Source organism: Coturnix japonica, chromosome 2 (genome assembly GCF_054131305.1).
Source record: "Coturnix japonica strain WE chromosome 2, WE-NBRP24, whole genome shotgun sequence".
NCBI lineage: Eukaryota > Metazoa > Chordata > Aves > Galliformes > Phasianidae > Coturnix > Coturnix japonica.
Genome location: NC_140664.1, coordinates 43,075,802 through 43,090,374, shown reverse-complemented (window position 1 = coordinate 43,090,374; position 14,573 = coordinate 43,075,802). Strand labels below are relative to the sequence as shown.

Below are 14,573 nucleotides of genomic sequence, written 5' to 3'. Positions count from 1 at the left end.
AGGAGGTTTGCATTAGTGGTTCTTTGCAGATGTTCAGTGTGTTGGTAGCCATTCCACAAAGCCATAAAGAGGCAGGGCAGGTAGGCTTCATTTTAAGGATATCAGGGCACAAGGATATTATACAATCATAGAATAGCTTATAGTGGAACTCGAAGCCCACCCAGTCCCACCCCATGCCATGGGCAGGGCTGCTTCCCAGCAGCTCATCTGCCCAGGGCCCCATCCAACCTGGCCTTGAGCTCCTCCAGGGATGGGAAACAACAGCTTCTATGGGCAGCTGTGCCAGCGCCTCACTGCCCTCTGAGTCAAAAATTTCCTTCTAACGTGTAAGCTATGGTTAATATGGCTTTGCTGCGTATGTTTCAAAACAAGAACATTTAAAATTTTGGAAAATGCTAATCGATTTTCTTGATGTAATGTATTTTTGTGTTAGTCTGGTTTTGGCCATGATCATGGAAAATTCCACTGAGTTTTATATTCTGAATTTGCCCAGGAATAGGCATGCAAGCTTTTTACTTGCCAGACTTGTAAGGTCATTGGAGCCTACTCGGTCGTGTCCAAAGGCAGGAAAAACACTGTCCTTGTATATTTTTTTAAGAGGCTAGGGCATGATTTCACAGCATCTGTGTATGTTTAGGGACAAGCAGTAACTGGAAGATTTTCTACATAAATTTCTGTTGTATTGTATAGAGGAGAAGAATCTCATTACAGAAAACAAATAAATAATAATAATAAAAAAATAGAGCCAAGGAATGTGTTTTTTTTTTTCTTCTTCTTCTTCTTTCACCCTAGAAATTAATTGCTTCAGATGGAAATATGGCATATCATGCCCAATGTAACTGATGGTTTCATTGTAAGTCTGGCCCATCAGGCTTGAGTTTGGAGTGAGAGAGCTCTTGTCCTTAATTAACATTTTGCACAACCTGAAGCCAGAGTAATTTGAACCCCCACTGCAAAGTTTCAACATAGCATCTGTGCACAACTAAATTCCCTTCTCCCCAGCAGTGACTGCATATCGCTGCTTGATTGTATTTCAGCGTATGTACTCATTTTCATTTAAATACATCCAATATGGATTTGGGTCATTGTGTTGGACTACCTAACAGCTTGACTTCAAGTAGACAAAACCCAGACGTGGACATTTAGATGTCCTGTAGGTTCCATCTAGAATCACAGAATCAATCATAGAATTACCCATGTTGGAAAAGACCTTGAAAATCATCAAGTCCAACCGCAGCCTAACCAGAATCCTAACTCTAAAAACCCTCCTCTAAATCATATCCCTGAGCACCACATCCATACAGCTCTTAAACACATCCAGGGATGGTGATAGAAATCCAAGTGTGTTCCTGGACGTGCTATTCCCAACATCAGGAAAGATAAAATCCTGTGAGTTTGATTCTGCTTCTCACCCTGTTACAAGACACCAGTTGAGAGTTCAGAAGTCATTTTGTTACCCCAAACACTGATGCTGCATATACGCTTTCCTAAAACAGGCCATCAAATCGTTGCTCCATAGAATCATAGGGCTGCTCTGGTTGGAAAAGACCTTAAAGAACTTATTAGTCTCCTTAGGAACACAGGTTTCTGCTTGATGGATGATACTGTGTGCTTAACCTCTTTCACAGATTTTAAAAATGACCACATGCATATTTCAGCAGTAAGCATAGTTTCCTTATTAAGCCTACTGGACAATACTCAGCATGGCTCACTTCTGAGGGGAAGCAAACAAAGCAACATCTGGTTCTTGTGCTTATTGCAGAGGATCTGAAAGATCTTTCCCAAAACTCTAAAATTGGTGTATGTTTTAAATAGTTTAGTTTAGCTAAAATTAGGAGAAAGCTTTAAGGTGTATGTGGAGGGCTGAACTAAACAAAATATTGGAGGAAGCAGAGGAAGAACAGATGTGTCCATCTGGGTCATCAAGCAGAATTAAAGTATACAAATGATTTTTCAGAAGTCCTTAATTCAGCCCCCCTCTTTGCTCCATCCCTCTGGGATTGATATTTCTCTGTCACTGATCAGCCTTTCTGCAGGTTCCAAAACTACACATGAAGCCACCTCAGTAGAAGATCCCTTTGTTTTCTACAGTGTTCACAACTCAGGTTGTAGGGACATGGGTTAGTGGATATGGTGGGAATGAGCTGATGGCTAGACTAGATGATCTTAGTCGTCTTTTCCAACCTTAATGATTCTATGATGATCTGATCTGGGGAAGTGCTCTGCAATGCCATATGGAAACCACTCATCCTGCTGTATCTTTCCCAGTGACAGCAGGAACAAGGCAAAAGTGTATCCTGCCTTTCTGCACTGCTCATGGCATGGAATAGGTCAGCACAAGTTAAAAAGCAGATCTCAGTCCAAGGCTCACTACCGAGCCCACTAAGGCAGGGAAATTTGGTAGCTGGAGTAAAACCCACCAGTGTCAGAGGGCAACCTGTAAAAACCATGAGCTTCAGAGATGGCCTTTTGGTGCAGCTTTGCGTCCTGGCTTCAGAGCAGCTTGTATTTGTGGCAAGTGGCTTTGGGGAGTGTAGGGCTGTGGGGTTGTTTTTGTTCTCATCTGCCATCTATGCGAGAGTGGTACTTTGAGTGGTTTTGTGATTTAGTAGAGAGAAATGGAGCTGTGCTCTCCACAACAAACCTTTCCTATTGCACTTGGTTTGAATAGCACTTGAGCCTCTAATTATGTCTCCAATGGAAAGAGAACTCCTCATTTATTGCAAAGAATGAAACTGCACATGCATGAAACCAGATGCCCTAATAAAAACCCCACAAAATAACTGTGAGAGCTACAAGAACACGTATTTATCCAGTGGATGATCGAGGTGGTCTAGAAAAGAATGAGGGGAGGTCTTTGGAAAAGGAAGCAGAAGAGCTGACAGTGAAATCTGAAGTCATCTTATGTCAAAGCAGGATTTACGTCACTGTAGTTCTCTTAATTTTGAGCTTGCTGTTTGCGCCGATGTGGCACTATAATTTAATCACTTTATTTTCTTTTTCTCCCTTCTGGGAGGTTTCTAAAATACTCTTTTAGAAAGAAAAATAAATAATCTCTAATGTCTTTTCAGTTGTTCTTCTGGGAAGAGTTGTGGTGAGTTAAAAGAAAATAGTCAGTGAAGCTGTGAATGGGAGACATTTCCAGGGTGGGTGTGTTTGAGGTTTGTTTGGGTTTTTATAATACTCTACTCCTATGTCTTTTTTTTTTTTTAATTTTTTTTCTAATAGTTTTCAGATGCTTTTAATACAGTGGAAATTGGATTAAGAAACTGCTCCAAATTCCACCAGTGATGGGAGCTTTGTGGAGCAATGTGTTATAGGACCCAAATCCTCCACTGCACGTACACCCTGAGGACAGTTCTGCTGGAGAGGAGCTGAGATCCTGCAGCCTTTGCTTGGGCAAACACACAACAAAGAATTTTTGTAGTCATTTTTCTCTCCTTTGGCTTGCAGATCCACACCTAAAGTGTATTTATAACCTTTTAGCTTTCAGGAGTACACTGTTGTTGACACTGGAGTTAGTGAAGCTGAATGATGTCAGCATGGGACTTTCTCTGCCAGTGTTGAAGTGCAAGAGCAGAACAGAATGGAGGGAGGTGTTGTAATGCATGAGAGATTAATCTACGTGAGGGTTAATCTACTGTTTTGTGGAGGCTTCTCAGCACAGTTCATATCAGTAAGGAAAAAATTATTCTCCAAAAGAGTGGTGAGGCAGTAGCACAGGCTGCCCAGGGAGGTGGCACGGTCACCCTTTCTGGAGGTGTTCAAGAACTGTGTGGATGTGGCACTGAGGGACATGGCCAGTGGGCATGGTGGGGATGGGCTGATGGACTGGATCATCTTAGAGGCCTTTCCAACCTTAATCATTCTGTGATTCTCAGCCTATTCACAGAAAGCAGTTCAAAGCCCTGCTCCAATAACTCCCATGCTGCTCTCACCCTGCAGGTTGAGGTTAAAAACACTTGTAGTTTGGAAAACAGTGGTGTCCTGTCTTGGAAGAAGGCATGAAGCTGGGCAGTGCTGACCTGCTTCCTGCCTTTATTGTAATTTCTGTGCTATAACTGAATCTCAGCTGGAGCCAGTGTGGATGGGCACCATCCCAACACAGCTGTGTCAGCAGGGCAAGGGCTGCCACCAAGCACATCTGCACAGCTGGCTGCTCAAATCCCAGTGGAGAGCTTGCAACTGACAGGTCATGCCAGGCAGCACTGCCTGCCCAGGTGTCTCGGCAGAGCTGCTCTGCTGCCCTCCTCCCTTTCACCCTATTGCCACAGCTTACAAGGGTCACAAAATCTCATCCTCCCCTTCTGTTTGTTTTTCCTTCTTCCTCGTGAGGCTGATGTGCACTGGCTGAGCCGTCGGGCTGATGTTTGATCTTATCCATGCACAGGCTGTGTGTTTTTCAAAGCACTTCGCTGCCAGAGCTGACCACTACTAAGAGAGAGGAAAAGCAGTCAGCAAACTTCCATGCTTAGAAGTGTGCTACTTTAAAGCCCTGCAGATCACGTTGCTTGTTTTTTCAGACCAGCTCACAAAGATGCTGCCAGCAAATTTCCAGTAAACTTGACATTTAAGTGAAAGTGGCTTCTTAGAAATATTTAAACAGTGGCATGTGGAAAGTTTTGGTGAAAAACCATGGGGGGAGATCTGTAATCTATATGCAGCTCTTCCTGGAGGAGATACCCAGAGCAAACCATCCTTCTCTTTAGGTTGTGGCTTGTCTGGATTTTGGACTTTCCACACAGATTTGAAGCACTGATGATGCAGTTCAGATGTAGGCAGAGAAATGGTTCTTTATGGGAGTTCTTGCATCAAGCTCTTTTTGAAATGTATGGGAGCTGTCTATAACACAGTTTTCTCATAATAATCATAAACAGCTTTTAGGAATCTGAGTTGAGAAACTTCTGACTAGTTCTCACAAGTTACTTGCTCAGCTCACAGGTAGATCTGCTGTAAACATGTTGTATGGTCCCCAGTGGTGTCTAAGTGTGAAGTGATTTGGCTGGATTTGATACAGGGAGTTAAATGATGCTCGGGCAGCCATCATAAAGGTTTAGATAAAAGCATTGTTTTAAATCACAGTTCCTTTTAACACATAAAATGTCCCTGGAGACTTTCAAGGTGAGGCTGGACTGGGCCCTAGGCAACATGATATAGCTGTGGATATCCCAGTTCAGTGCAGGGGAGTTGGACTAGATGTCCTTTAAAGGCCCCTTCAATTGGTAAGGATCCTATGATTCCATGATTCTATAACACTTTTCATATATTGTCATAGTATTCAGTGAATTGGAGTCAGGCTTTCAGTGAACAGGACTCATTTCCTCTGTAAAAGGCACATGTCATGCAACCCAGTAACACCTGTCAGGGGCACCTCCTGCAGAAAGTAAGGCACTGAAGCATGGTTTAAGGTCTTAAATACCCTTGTGGACCTGTATCTGGGTGTGACAGGGCACTGACACAGGCTGCCCAAAGGCTTTGGGGACCTTCAGAAGCCACCTGGGCATGAGTGGAGTTTGTCTTGTGAGACTGCCTGGAATGCTACCCAAAACACAGAGGTAAAAATGGGGAACTGAGCAAAACAGAAAACACTCCCCCTTGTTTTTAACACAAAATATGATCATGAGCATCAGCAGCATCATGATCTCATTGGGATATCATGTTTCCAGCCATTCACTATATGGCATTTCCATCACCACGACTGGGACTGTACTGGGAAGATTGTAGGAGAGAGTGCCTGCTTTGTTCCCATTGCTGCTCATTGCAGAATCAGCAGGGTCTGGGCTAATCAGAACTGACAGCAATTAAGAGTAATTGAGGTAGTCTTTCTAACTTGGTTATTTTCCTGTAGCCTTTTATAAGGGGAAATCAGAAGGAAAAACAAATGCTGTTGTTTGCTAAGCTCTCACAAGCCATTTCTGGTTATCTCAGGATTCGACAAGTCATTAGATGGAGAATTGGCAGTGTTTGGACTGAGTAACACCAGTTTTTTGCATGTCTTCATAATGACATTTTTTGTTTACATTCTTTCAACATGTGGAGTGTTAATTTTTCAGTATGTTTTTTTCTTAGTACATGGACTCTTGGGTTATTCTGAGTCCAAACTTGTTTTCTTCCATTATATAAGAAGTCAAGATAATAGGAAGTGTGATGTGCTTCCCTCTTGTGATACTGCTACTAAGTGAAATGCAAGTAGAAGATTTGCATTTTTCATTTCCTTGAAATCAAAGCTTTATGAATAAAGGCTTATAGACTTGTGCCTTTGTTGGACACCTCTGGTTAACTCAGATGTTATTTTGCACTCTATATACTCTCTGTTTGTCTGTAAACAAAATATGTAGGTATATCTCACATCTCACAGAAGAAGCAAACAGAATGAAAGGTCTTCATCTGTATTTAGCTACAACTTTGAAAATACTTTCTCAAAATATAGCTTTCATATTTAAATAATAAACTGTTGTGTTCTTCTTTCTTACATACCACCTTTTTCGCCTAAATTTTGATGATCTTCAGAATTCCTGAACTACTGAGGTATTCCACATTCTGCTTTAGTCTTAAATTGTTCCTTGCATGGAGTTGCACTCACTGATTTATTTAGAAGTCCTGTCCAATTTCTCCCCTTCTCACTGCCTTAAGATAAATACATTTAAATTGAGTGAGTCAGTTTAATAGAATGTTTTGATGCCTGTTAATTGTGATTACTTTCTCCAGAATCTAAGCACATACAGTTTTGTTTAGCTTTCCTAAAAGGTGGTCTGAAAATGTTCATGAAGGTAAACCCTTCAAAACAGCACTACCTTATTCCATAGACACAACATTCTAGAGCAGATTTCCACTGGGTTTAATTTCCAAAAGAGTTGTCACATTCTTCACTGTGGTTTAATCAGTGGCACAATGCTCTAAAAATATTACAGACTGCTGAAATGATATATTTCATACATATAGTGAAACTGAAAAGTGACTAAAACACTTCATACTTTAAGAGAACAACCCTTCTCTTTTCTAGTGCCCATATGTTGCTGTTGCTGTAACTAACAGTATAGAAGTAGAGGACAGAAAGTTGCAGTGAGTGTCTAGGTAGCATTTTGTGAGCATTCGAGATTCCTGAAGAGTCTCTCCACAGAATGACTGAGTTTTTTAGCCTGAATAAGTAGTAAATAAATGAGTTTTTCTGTTAGCTCTCATACAAAGATAGTGGTTCCCAGTGGCAGGACAAGAGGCAATGGGCACAACTGGGGCACAGCAGGTTCCCTCTGACCATCAGGAAGCACTCTTATTACTGCACAAGTGATAGAGCACTGGCACAAGTTGCCCAGAGACTGTGTGTCCTCCCTGGGGACCTGCAGAAGCTGTTTGGACATGGGCCTGGACACCCTACTGAACCTGATGAAAGTCTTTCTTATATTATTCAGGCAGTGAAGTTGATCAGCTCTGTGGAGTTTTTATCTGAATTGAGTTGAATGTGATAGAGCCAGGTATAGTAAAATATGCTTCTATACAACGCATAGTTTATTGCTCTGATATCAGCAGTTTCTTGAAGGCTTGTAGCCAGGTTTACTTTCTGCTGCAAGTGATTCAGCTCCATAGAGAGAGATCAGCATTGCAGATTCCATGGCCCTGGAACTGGATAAAAATCTTGAGCTACAGCATTACAGCTGAGGTCTTGTGCATCCCAGCTCCCAAAACACATCATGTGAACAGGATGTGTTTGCTGCTTTTTCTGGAGAGGTCTGGAAGGAGTTCTTCCAACCTTCTGTGTTTCACTCCGAAACCTTCTGGACAACTTAGGGGAGCTAGCAAGCTGACAGGGGGCTGAGATATTAAGTTGCAAGGAATGCTTTTAAGTGTCAGTTCAGGATGTGCTCGCTACTAAGGGCTAATGAACTTTAAATGTTTTTGACTAAGCATGCAATAGTAAAGGACGGGCTGGCTCCCCTGTGAATCACCTTGGATGGAATGGCATAGGTTTTCAGAGGACAAGAGCTATCCTGAGCTGACTGAGCAGCTTGGGCTTGTGCATCATTTTCTGCCAGTGCACATGCTTTGGGCTTGTAGTGGTGGGGAAGAAACGTCCATACCCAGCATGAGCACTCGCAACTTGCTCTCAACTCTCACTCCTATCTCCTTACCAAGCTACAGTAGGCTTTTTTTGTATGTGGAAACTTCTGGTTCTGGTACTCCTGGCATAACCCTGTGATGAATCCCTCTATTCTTGAGGAATTATACTGAGACATTTAGCCTGTGGGCTTATTAAAGTCGTGGCAGTTTCCAATGTGATGGAGTTGAGATTGCACCATTCCTTCTTCTATTCAGAGCACTTTTGGGGTGGTCTTCACAATTCTGGAATTTGCACAGCTGTACAAATCTTATATCCCAGGCAGCAATTAGCACAGGGACCAGTTCTTCCATCCATGGTCTCTGTCTCCAGATGAAATGCCAGCAGGGTTGGGGTCCCTGGGGCCATACTTCTGGGTCTTGCCCTTCTTTTGTGAATGTGAAGGGTTACTTAGACCAAAACCCGAGCTGGGAGGAGGTGTTCAACAGAAATGTTTCTTGAGAGACATCAGACGTGCCTCCTGGGAATGCCAACCTCTCACACTGTCAAACTGCAGGAATGTAAAAGAATTTTGTGTCCTGGATCCTCCATTAACTTCTGCTAACATGTGAACTGAAAGCTTTTTCCACTTCACCTCTGTCTTTACAAAGTCATCTCCACAAGATTAAATAGCCTTTCCCAGGATGCGGGAAATGGAGTGAAGGAAACAGTCTTTTGGAAGAAGGATATAGCAGTGTGGAAAGATGTTAACCTGGGCACTGAAATAAATTCTGGGTTCTTGAAAATGTTTTGCAGAGGCCATCCCAAAGCCCATGTAGCTTTAGTAATCTATGATCTCTTCCAGCTGTTAGTATGAGCACCACAGCATAATAATCACCTCAGCATGCATTACTCATTCCCCATTTTATGGTGTCTCTTTACTTATTAGATCATTGACAGAGGGAACAAGCCATCCGTTGAAGGAGACCTGGATGTAATTATGCGTAGTTCAACTGGATCCTATTTGTGCTAAACAACAAAAGATGTTACATGCAGCATGAGTTAGTAAGCTACATGGAGGAGTATAGCAGTCAGGAAGACAAGAAATGACGCTCAGCAGAAACTGCTGCTTGTGGAGATGCATCCTGATGACATATGAGCCATGATGCATGTTAGCCATGGGTCATTAATTTTGGCTTAAAATTCAGAAATGAGAAACCCTGAGGTTACACAGGAGGAGCTGACTAATGGCAACTAAATCCCAGCCTACCTTGAAAGAACAGCAGGTTTTTGCTGTCTGTACTGAACATATGCCCAGGATCTGTGAAGACAGTAAACATTTCAGGCTGGTGCCTCTGCTTTGTCAGGGTAATGGGTGTGAAATTCCTCGGGAATCCTCTGGCTCTCTGTAACAAAACAGCAACAGGCCAGCCAGACTGCTATCACCGGTCCTCAGCACAGACTGTATCATGTGGTGCAAGGCAGGGACATGCAAACACTCATCCATTAGTACCACAACTCTTAGGTGTAGGGCTCCTCAATCTCTGTGGTCTGGTCTAAGCAGTCTTATCTCCAGCCCTGCCAAGCACCTATGCTGTTTTCTGACTAACTTGCATCCAACGTGCTGTTTGCACTTGGGCTCAGATCACTAATAGATTTAAGGGATCAGCTTTCGGCTCTGCTAGATGCTAATCTTGCCAATATAGCAATGCTCAAGTACTTAATTTTGGACAGCTTTCCTCTTAGCACTTGGAGACCTATAAATATATAAATGGAAAGGCTAGGAAAAAAAAAAATCCCTCAGAAGTGAAACACTTGATTTTTCCCACTTAATGTTCTTGATATCAGTGCAATACTGTTGGCCAACTGTAGCAGTGTTAGTCCATCATGAAAATGATAAAAAGAATACAGTTCTCAGCCAGTTGTGCAGGCTTTCCTTGGCATGGTGGCTGTTACAAGAAGCTTCCTGACTTTTTAATAAACATAAAGTAGCTCTGAAGTTTGGTTGGTGCCTCAAGCGTTCCAATGCAGTGAAGCATCACAACAGTTAGGGCCAACAGGCAAATGTACTGAATGCAACAATGATGAAAATAATGCTAGCAGAATTACATAAATATCATAATTATTGTTATTTGTTATAATTATTTCATCAGAGACCATTATCTTACAATTTTTCTTTCAGAACCAGATTTCAAAACCCATGAAAAGATTTTCTTTACTCAGTTGTATTTCAGGAAATGTCATTCACACAGCATATACTTACAGAGGAAGATGCTCAGTTACATCCGGCACATCCGTTTGACCTATTACAGACATCTGAAGCAAAGATGTTTGCTAACCACTCCTCTTTTATTAGAGAAAGATAAATTATTCTGTCTCCAGTACAGATCTGGTTTCTCAGTATCATGTCATAGAAAACTGCATATTCATCAGCAAGGTGAGGAGAGATGAAGAGTTTTTATGGAAGTCTTTTTATCAATAGCAGTAAGAATCCACTGCTCAGCTCCTGATGATCACTGATCTTTCCAACAAGGGAAAAATGTCATCATCCAATTGGCATAGAAGGGGATATTGAAACCTCAAGGCAAGGAATTTGCTTTCAGTCATAGCAGGTCGGTGGTCCTGAGGAACCTGGTAAACAGTTAGAAAACTATTTAAGCTCTGATAGGGGGCAGGAGGAGGGTCAGGATATCCTGGTGGTCTTCTAGTCAGTCTACATCTGGAAAGGTAAGGAGGAGAAAATATTTTACCACCGTTGTGTGGTAACAAAAGCAGACCACAGAGCTCAGGAGACAACAAGGGAGCTGAAGACAAATCAAGGCCAGAGAAAGGGATCTAGTTAACTCCCAAAAGACATGAGAAGATTTTATTCGAATGTATCTCAGATCCATGACCCCAGAATGAAGCAAAAAACACATTTAACAAACATTCTGTACCCCTAGAGACATACCAGAAATGTTGTGATGCTTGCTGAAAGCTTAGCATTACTTCAGGAGATTCTTAAATTTCAGCAATGGTGGGGAATGGCATTGTTAGGGAAATTTATAAGTATTTCTGAATCTTGTAAAATTCTTGGATGAGAAGTTGTGTAGCAGTACAAATAACCTTTTGTGTAAGTTATCTTTAAGTAACTATATGACTACTTTGTGCTGCGGCTAAGAAATTTTACAGGACTGAATACAATATACATGTCTTTTCACTGTGTGATCTTTAATAAAACTCCCCAAAAGGCCCTAGGACCCAGACCAGTTTCTTTGTTGTACTTTATTATGCAAAACAACATATTTTAATTAAATATATAAAAGCTTCTCTGGAAGACATCAGTTTTGCTCAAGAAGGAAAATTGCTTCTGACAGGTAGTTTATGATATCAGGTAAATTATTTGTAGGCAGACCAATAGTCATATACAGAACAAAGAGTGGAACGTACCCCACTGGTAAAAAGGCTCTCTGGCCACTCAGCACTTCTTCTCAGGAAGCAGCCTAGGCCCAAGGGATGCTCTCTCTTCAGTATCTGACCCTTACATGAACCCAGTGTGGGTCCACCCTGCGTCCACCTTTTCTGGGCACATAAGTGCAAACTACCCCTGTGCTCCATGGGTCAGGCACATCCCTTCAACCAGTGCTCAATCACCAGCGCAAGCCCTGACCTAACAGTTCTTTCCAACACCCATTAGGAATTCCTTCCTCTTCCTCATCTGGTAATCAGTCCAAAAACTCAGCCCAGTGTCTCAGCTGACAGCACATTCAGAAGTCACACCAGAATGCAAGATGAGTTGCATTAAACCAGAACTGGCAGGAAACCAAGCTCTGTTGTGTTTCAGGAAGGAGAAATCAAATTTCAATTTTATATCAAATTTGACTTTGTGATCTTGATTGTAAATTGGTTTCATGTCTGGCAGGGACTTGTAGTTTGCAGATAGTTCAAACCTTAAGATGACAGTGTTTCTGAAGAGGCTTCTGCCATTCAAAATAAGGGATAATATTTTGTTAGGTTCAAACAAGAGCCTGATCTATTTTGTCCAAGTGCTACTCTTTTCAAGTAAGATGTTAGAGCGTAGGAAATAAATACAAACCTCCCAAGCCCAACATTTGAAAGATATCATCTAGATTGTATGCCAGTCTGTGAAAAGAGACATTTGGACCCACAGATTTTGTCCTGTACCTGTGCATTACTTCACTTGTGGATTGAGATGACTAATGGTCCACTAAGACATTTTGTTTGGTTTCTGAGACACATCCTAGTAGGCGAATAAGTGCTTGTGGGGACTGAGTTAGGAGCAGCTCTCAGCTGGTATTAGTATCTGCTGACAGGCACAATTTACATTCACATTTGCTTTATCAATAATAATTTTATGTAGAACTTTTGTTAACTGTAGAAGTTGTATATCTTTCTGCTTACTGCACTGCTGAGTCTTTAATACACCACTCTCCTTCCCAGGCACCAAGCACCACAGGGGTTTGGAAAGGCTGCTGAGTTAACTGGGGTCAGGCAGGTTTTTCTAAGCCATACACTTACTATAGATATTAGAAAGGCAAAAATAAATTTTGGCAACTCACTTCCAAGATCATCAGTTTCTGCTGTTCCCCAGCATCTGGGATCACTGGAGCTTCCATATCTGTAAGGTGAGGATAGTCTTTGCTTGTAGTCTCAAGTCAGGGAAGCAACCCTTCAGCTCAGTGTAGGAACAATCATAGAATCATTAAGGTTGGAATAATCTAGCCCAGCCATCTACCTACCACCAATATTACTCACTAGCCCATGTCCCTCTGTACCATATACATGTTTCTTGAACACAAATGCGTACTAGTAGTAGTACAGAAAATGTATCACTTGAGGTAGAAAAGAAAATGTGACTCATCTGCTTCTGGTTTCTGGGAGAAAGAAGAGTAAAGCCTGTCTTTAGACTGGCAAGGATACAGTCCAAGCTCTTTGGCTCCTCTTTGACAAGGGCAGTCCCTCTGATTGTTAGCATACATGACTCCCCTTAAGCTTGGAGAAATGAAGAGGAGAGCTTGGAAAACTTAGGAGGTGTGTTTTATCAGATGCTTTACTGAGCACCATTTTGCATTTTTTTGAGATCAAGATGCATTTTAGCATCTCATGGATTGCTGAAAAAATTCCTTGCTGACATTCAGCCAGGGTGGTCATAGAAAAGGCAGCTTGGCTTGAATGGCTGTTGCAATTCCTAACATTGCATTAAGCACCTTGTACTGCCATGGGAGAAGTAACTTTTGAAGCAACGTGATTCCTTCATGGTCATGTAACCTGGGCAGTCTGTGCTGCAAGATGCTTTGGAGGCTGCAGTTCTTCAGGAGATGACACTGCAGCCTGCCGGGGGTTGTAGTTGCAGTTAGCTAAATGGTAATGTCACTGCATGCCATGCCAACAGTGAGCTGAAGTTCTCTGTAGTCTTCTTTGAACTGAGGACCCCAAAGCAGAGTTCCTTGGTTACACAATAAAATAATAAAAATGCTAGTTTAAATTTCAAATTAGTAAAGAACTATTTTTGGCTTTCTCAGAGACAACATCTGTAAATAATCAGGCAGAAGCCTTTCCATAAAACAACACAGAAAAACCTCAAAGAGCATTTAGATTCTGCAACATTTAAACAAGATTTTTAACCCATGGGGAAGCCAAAATCAACACAATGCTTCCTGCACATAAAAGCGTGGAATTTCTTAGCAGTGTGGGGGCAATAAATGACTATCACATTTCCCTCCTTTCTAAAAACTAAATATTTTTCAATGGAAATAGTAATATTGATGGAGAAAGAAAAGAGGATGGTGAGTTATGTAAGAATTGATTTAAGCTCTGAACCCCCATACATTGCAGTCTGGAGGCTAATTAAAGAAAAACTTAGGCTCCTCAATTTTGCTTTAATTGTTCTCCAAGCTCAAGAGATCAGATGTGCTAGCTGAGATCCTTCTTGTAATCATCCAGATTCATGACCCAAGTTCAAGTTCATTCCTGCTGGTTCCAGCCAAGTCCATCTATAATGAAAACAAAAGAAGGGAATAATATACTCTTAATTATGTTCTCTACAAAGACAGGGGAACATGATGACTAACAGCTATACATATATATTATCCTAGCAATCTTTGACCACAACGTTTACCCACAGTGTGTGTGAAATCAGAAGTTTGCCCGTAGCCAAGTACATATGGACGGGCTATTTGCTAAGGAAAAATGAAAACACTGTCCAGTTTAAAAAATAATAATACTTTATGTATGATGCTGGTACCTTTACAGGAAGTCATGCTGTTGTCTTAAGGGGTACTGAATCAGGCTCTTGTGCATTAGAGTAGAAAACTTTTTATGAAGGAAGGACTGGCTACATTTCTAGTCATTTTGTTGACCTGATTGAAACATACAGATTTCCAAGCTGTGGATGAATGAACCTGTAAAATACGATATTCAGGGGGTACTAGTAGTGCATACAAACAGAACTGGGAAGTTTTATGATTTAATACATTTCGTGAGCAAGCTGTGTAGTTCCATGAACCACCCCTGGTTTGTGAACCACTGCTGGAGAAGGGCT

The 14,573-nt window shown here is 41.6% G+C and overlaps 1 protein-coding gene across 1 annotated transcript in view; it reads left to right on the top strand.

The window, feature by feature from the left end:
• COLEC12 (collectin subfamily member 12) overlaps positions 1 to 14,573 on the top strand; it is an 80,489-nt gene that overhangs the window by 17,538 nt on the left and 48,378 nt on the right. The window lies entirely within an intron of this gene.